The 5711-nt window shown below is 42.8% G+C and overlaps 1 long non-coding RNA gene across 1 annotated transcript in view; it reads left to right on the top strand.

Annotated features, from left to right (window-relative positions):
• Nucleotides 1-5637, top strand: part of LOC118477284 — a 10115-nt gene extending 4478 nt beyond the window's left edge. The window contains exon 2 of the long non-coding RNA XR_004858268.1: nucleotides 5130-5637. This is a non-coding gene — a long non-coding RNA (uncharacterized LOC118477284). The remainder of the gene's footprint in view (nucleotides 1-5129) is intronic.
• Nucleotides 5638-5711: the final 74 nt, after the last annotated feature.

Here is a 5711-nt window from a genome sequence, read left to right as displayed (position 1 = left end):
AGAGAGAGAGAGAGAGAGAGAGAGAGAGAGAGCCGCGCTGTTTCCGACTCGTACCGCTTTATCTGCGTGACATGTTGAGGAACTCGTCCAAACATATTCAAAATACATGTACTCATCATGCAAATGGGGGACACGCAAGTCGTTGTTCGGAAATTGGCGAATATTACCCCCGACTTACTCATAAGCCTTGCCCATGAATATTCATCGAGGTACGTCTACGGGGCTTCTTGTTCGGGCAACAAAGTATTCCTTTCAGACCCGCGTACGTACTTAAACGGTGGTCATTTCCACGGAGTAGATCGTGGCTTGATGGGAAGCAGTTTGCGTGGACATAGGAAGCACCAATTGACCGGTTGTTGGGAGATACGATGGGGAAAGCTGTGTTTTGTGAAGGGATAAAAAGGAGAGGGGGGGGGGTTGTTGCTTATGGGATATTAGGGTTTATTTATATTGCTTTCTTTTGTTCTTGTAATGCGTTTTATTTTTGGTTTGTTTTTGCATTTGTTTTTTTTTTTATCTTGCGTGGTTGTGGTTTTTATTCGTGGTATTTTTGTGGGGATGGGAATGAAGATGGAGGATGAGACAGGGGTATATGAATAAAATATTTTGAAGAGAAAGAAAGAAAGATGTGGGGACACGGTTTGAAGAAACAAAAGATTTAGAGATTAAGTTAGAACAGATAACGCGTTTTGTAGTCTTTTTCTTATACAGATAAGACTCATCTGTTTATACTCCTAAGAATCTAACAGATGGTTGAAGGGCGCAGCTGGTATAAAGTCAGCTGGTATAAGATTTGTATATTATGATTGTCTGTTGGAGAAATTAGGTGAGAAAGGCGGAGAGAGGTTGGGAGAGAGAAAGAAAAAGAGACAGAAAGAAAGATAGAGATAGAGATAGAGATAGAGAGAGAGAGAAAGAGAGAGAGAGAGAGAGAGAGAGGGGGGGGGAGGGGAGGGGGAGAGGGGGTGGTAAGGGATTGATGAGAATATAAAGGAGATTAAGAGATTAAGTACGAGATACAGCATTTGATAGCCCACTTCCTATACAGATAAGACGATCATCTTTTTGGACTCATAAGAACCTCGCAGGTGGTTGAAGGGCGCCACTGGCCCACATGGGTCCTACTTCTTAAGTGTGTCTTGTGTTTCTGTTTGTCTACATTGCTCTTTTCCTTAAGCAACCTATCGTTATCTGTTTAACTGAAACAGTCCTAAAACTTGGTAGCATTAGGCCTGATTCGAATTCTCCGTGGTGTTATGAGGTCCTTTAGAAGGAAGGATTAGGTGTCAATAATAATTTATGTGAATGCAGCATGTATAAACGTGAGTGTTTGGAAGGTTGTCTTTCCATTACCATTTTCGTTGACCAGCGTCCATAGAGAAGCACACAGAAAATCCGAGTTTAGTTCACGTCCCCCACACACACTTGCGTTCGCTTGTACACAGGGGGAATAGAGAGCGAGAGAGGGACGTACACGCACTTGAGCGCACACAAAAATAAACAAATAGAGAAAAGAACGAGAGATATAAATGAGAGAGAGAGAGAGAGAGAGAGAGAGAGAGAGAGAGAGAGAGAGAGAGAGAGAGAGAGAGAGAAGGGAGGGGAGGAGGTTAGTCAGAGACAGCGAGAAAACAAGAGCTACAGGTATTTAAAAGTGTTAAACCACTTACCCACTTACTCTAAACTATGTAAACTCTCTTAAGCAGTCCGGCTTCCTGATAAGTCAGCCGTTGCCTAATTATCGGGGTATCGCGGGCCGAGAAGACCGCCGTTTACCCTCATCCTGGGGTCAGCTCAGTGTCCGGCAGCCTGGCCAGGGCGGGACCTCATAAGATAAACCGTCATGTAGGAACTCCGCTAAGCCCGCTCAGAGAGGCATGCTCCGTTGACGAGCAGGAGAGAAATAATGGCACCATGTACCTTCATACCCTGCCAGTTCCTATTCGTGTCCGAGCCCTTCCAAGGCCGGCATTATCTCAGAATTCCTAGAGAATGTCAAACTGCAGAAGGTCCTTTATTTTAGAAAAACAATCCGAAAACGCAGGTTCAGCTTAGTCTCAAATTCATTATTCGAACTAGGAAATCATTTTCGAAAAAGGGGCTTATACGATAATCGTGGAGAGAGTGAGTCCAGCAGTTCGTCAGAGATGGTCAGTGTTTAAGACCTGGCGACTCTGCCCCGTCCCAGGCGTCCAGTGGTCGCGGCGGGAGCAATTGGCCGTGAATGCGACCACCCATTGACCCCAGCACCTACCGCTTGACTTGCAAGATTACCGCACACCGACCCCTATACAGTCTCGATTTCTTAAAGCTTACCCTCGTGTGTCACCTCGCAAAATGGACCAAATGTCATGCGGTTCCACGAGTCATCGTCCGTCCCGTGTGTGTCTTTATCCTCTGGTAGATCTGAACGGGCCCGGGGGCGTTTCCCATTTCTGAATGATAATCCTTTCAAAGTGATTTCCCCTGGCGTTTTCTTTTCTTCCTCCCTTTATTTACCAAATTGATCTATTTGCAAAGAGAAATTTGACCGTACGCGATCTCTCTCACACACCCCCCCCCCACCCACTCTCTCCCTCTCTCTCTCTCTCTCTCTCTCTCTCTCTCTCTCTCCCACCCACTCTCTCCCTTCTGTCCCCATTGTCCGTACCCCTAATCGTTTACAGCCAGTATCCATTTTTCCTGCTTTCGAAAACTTCGTATTATGTGTCCTGCAGGGTCGAAGGCTGGGATTTGAAAAAACAATGTAATGTTTTCTTTGTCTCTACGTCTATCTTTCTGTCTATCTATTCGTTTGTCTGTTTGTCTCTCTGCTTTTTGTCCGTCTGTCTGTCTCCCTGTCTTCCTACATGCCTGAATGTATGCGTGTGTGACTGCCGCCAACTCGGGGTGACTGTGTGTCCATCTGAAAAGCAGTCCATGTCTATCTAGATGGACGTGATCGTTCCCACACACTGACGTAACTTTATCTGTTCCCAATCAAACCACAAATTAGTCTTGCGGTTCAGGAAGAAAACAAAAGATCATAGACACATCTGTTTTCCCTGCCGGTAGCTGCGATAGACTGGTCAAAATCTGGAATCGATAAGCCGCAGGCTGCAGAGAAAGGAATGCAGCGTTTGACCTGTGATCAGCACACATCTGTTTGGTAGATACACCTCTTTCGCGCTCATCAATGACGGTGTCAACGTCGGAACGACACCTGGATCTCAGACTGGCTTTACTTTTGTCAGCGGGCGGTCTCACTGGTGTCAAAAGGTTCTATCCACAACAATAATACATCGTTGTTTTAAATAATCCGTCCCAGATAGAATCTTTTAAACTCTAAATCCATATTTTCTCTGCGGGCGGCCCCAGTTGTGCTAAACGCGTGTATCCACATCCGTTGTGTAGCGTTAGTTTAACGATGTATTGCAGATGAACTGTTTTTGCTTTGTCCGTGGGTTCTGTCAGCGAGTGGCCCAATGACCCTCTCGCCGTCAGGAGTATGGAGGTTGCGGTCAGTCATTGTCTGTCAGGCGTTTCTAAGCGCTGACTGTCGCGGCTGCCTGAATTCTTCACAGTGTTTTCCTCAGCCTGTGGCGTCGTCGTCGGCGGCGGTGTGGGGGATTCTGTACAGGGATCGTGCTACTAACATAGATAAAGTTGACTACCTTCTATCGTGGGTTTTTAAAAAAGTGTCCCTACAACCCCATCGACAGAATTTAGATAATTTAGGAGGCGATCCTCGACCCTGTCTGTTAGGGCCAACCCAGACTGAGAGGGAGGGATACGATGTCCCAGCAGAAAGACCGATAATATCTGTAATGATTAAAATTCTCCTCACACAGAAATTTTACCTGCCAAGTTTTCTTTTTGCGACAGTGAAGAGCCTAACCGCTGTAGTTCAGAGGTATATGTCTGTGGTGTACAGGTTGGACTCTTCTGCCTAACACACAAAAGGCATGAGTACTACTCCCGAGTTGGAAAGTTTGTCTTTTTAAAGGGTGCTTAAATTACGTTCTCATATAACATACTCAAGCTTAAGCTCAGAATCGAACGCATATATTTTGTAAAAAGTTTTTAAAAAACGTAAATAAAAAACTTAACAAAAACAAGGTTAATAAAAGTGTACTCTAAAAATCGAAATGTTCAACGGGGAAATGAAAACTTTAAACAAAACCCATTAGTTGCACATAACCTGAAATGCGCCTGCAGGTTGCTGCATGCTCGATTACCCTTCTGGTCTGGTCTCGTCCTGACATTCAGGGAATTCTCTGTTATTTGGGGGTTTCTTCTGCTCTTGTGACGTGCTCTGATTCTTTGCCGGGTGCATTTTGGTCTGTGAGGGGTCTGTTTTTTTAGCTTTCATTTCGGACCCATCTTCTCTTTGGTGTCTTTTTTCCGATTCTGTGGGATGAGCGGAACCGCTGAGCTGTTTTGACATCACCCTGTCTCCTAGAGACCGCTGGGCATTTCTCTGTCTTTTGTGATGTTAAGCTTTCTATGAATAACAATTTCGTTTCGGCCACGTTTTTCGGTAAGAGTTTTTTTTTCTCCTTTATTTTTCCATCCTGGGTTTGTTGTTTTGGCATTTTTTTTAGTGTGTGTGATTTTGGTGTTTTTCCTTCTCATTTGTGATTCTTGGTCTACTTGGTCTTATTGCTTTTTAATGTTTTTGTTCGTTTTTTTTCCTTGGCGTTTCTGATTATATAAAAAAATAACAACACATAAAACATGTCTTTTTTGCTGTTGTTCTTTTCGGGTGTTGTTTTTTCCGTTCTGCTTCACATTTATGGTTTTTGCAGTACCTACCATTATTGTTTTTTGGTCGTTTTTTTCTTTTCTTGTTTTTTTTCACATTTCTCGAGTTGCTTTTTTTAAGGGGGAAAACTGCGTAGAAGTTCCAACTATGAGGAAGTGATGTGAACGCAGCGTTTTCATGTTCTTATGTAACTAATTTTTGTTCTTACTTTCATTTTCTCCCTTTTGTTTATATTCTTTATCCATGAATACACGTACTAGCTTTTTCGTTCATATTTTCTTTTGTCAGCATTCTGCTTTGAGATATTCGGATATTGATTAGCGTTTTGCAATATCAGTTTCTTTTTCAAAGTCGTTAATGAATTTTTGTTTTGTTCTCTTTTCAGGTACGTATTGTATTTGTGGAACTAGTTTGTGACTGGAGTCTCGTGAGTACACCTTTGCATGTTACCAGTTGAGATGTTTTCATCTTATGCTTTATCTTTGCTGGTTATTTCGTAACTTAATTTTTTCCATGTGTTCGCTCTTTCGTCGATTCCTTTTCGTTCCGTAGTGTTTTTGTTTGTTTGTTTCTTTCTGTCTCTCTCTCTTTCTTTCTCTCTTTTTTTTCTTTCTTTCTCTCTTTCTTTCTTTCTTTCTCTCTTTCTTTCTTTCTTCCTTTCTTTCGTGTCACCTGTCGTTCATCTTATTTGTTCCATTCTCTCGTTTTACTTTCTTTCATTTCATATACGTACAAGAGTCAGACATACATCATGCTGTTATCCCAGTGCTTTTGGCTATCTATGTATTCTGTTTTTTATTATGCTGTTTGGTTAATCATATATGGAGGAGCTAGAGTATATGAGAGAGAAAGAGAGAGAGAGAAAGTTAGAAAGAGAGAGAGAGAGAGAAAAAGAGAGAGAAAGAGAGAGAGAGAAAGAGAGAGAGAGAAAGTGAGAGAGAGAGAGAGAGAGAGAAAGAGAGAGAGA

This window comes from Aplysia californica, unplaced genomic scaffold (assembly GCF_000002075.1).
Source record: "Aplysia californica isolate F4 #8 unplaced genomic scaffold, AplCal3.0 scaffold00057, whole genome shotgun sequence".
Taxonomy (NCBI): domain Eukaryota; kingdom Metazoa; phylum Mollusca; class Gastropoda; order Aplysiida; family Aplysiidae; genus Aplysia; species Aplysia californica.
This window is presented reverse-complemented; position numbering and strand designations above follow the sequence as displayed.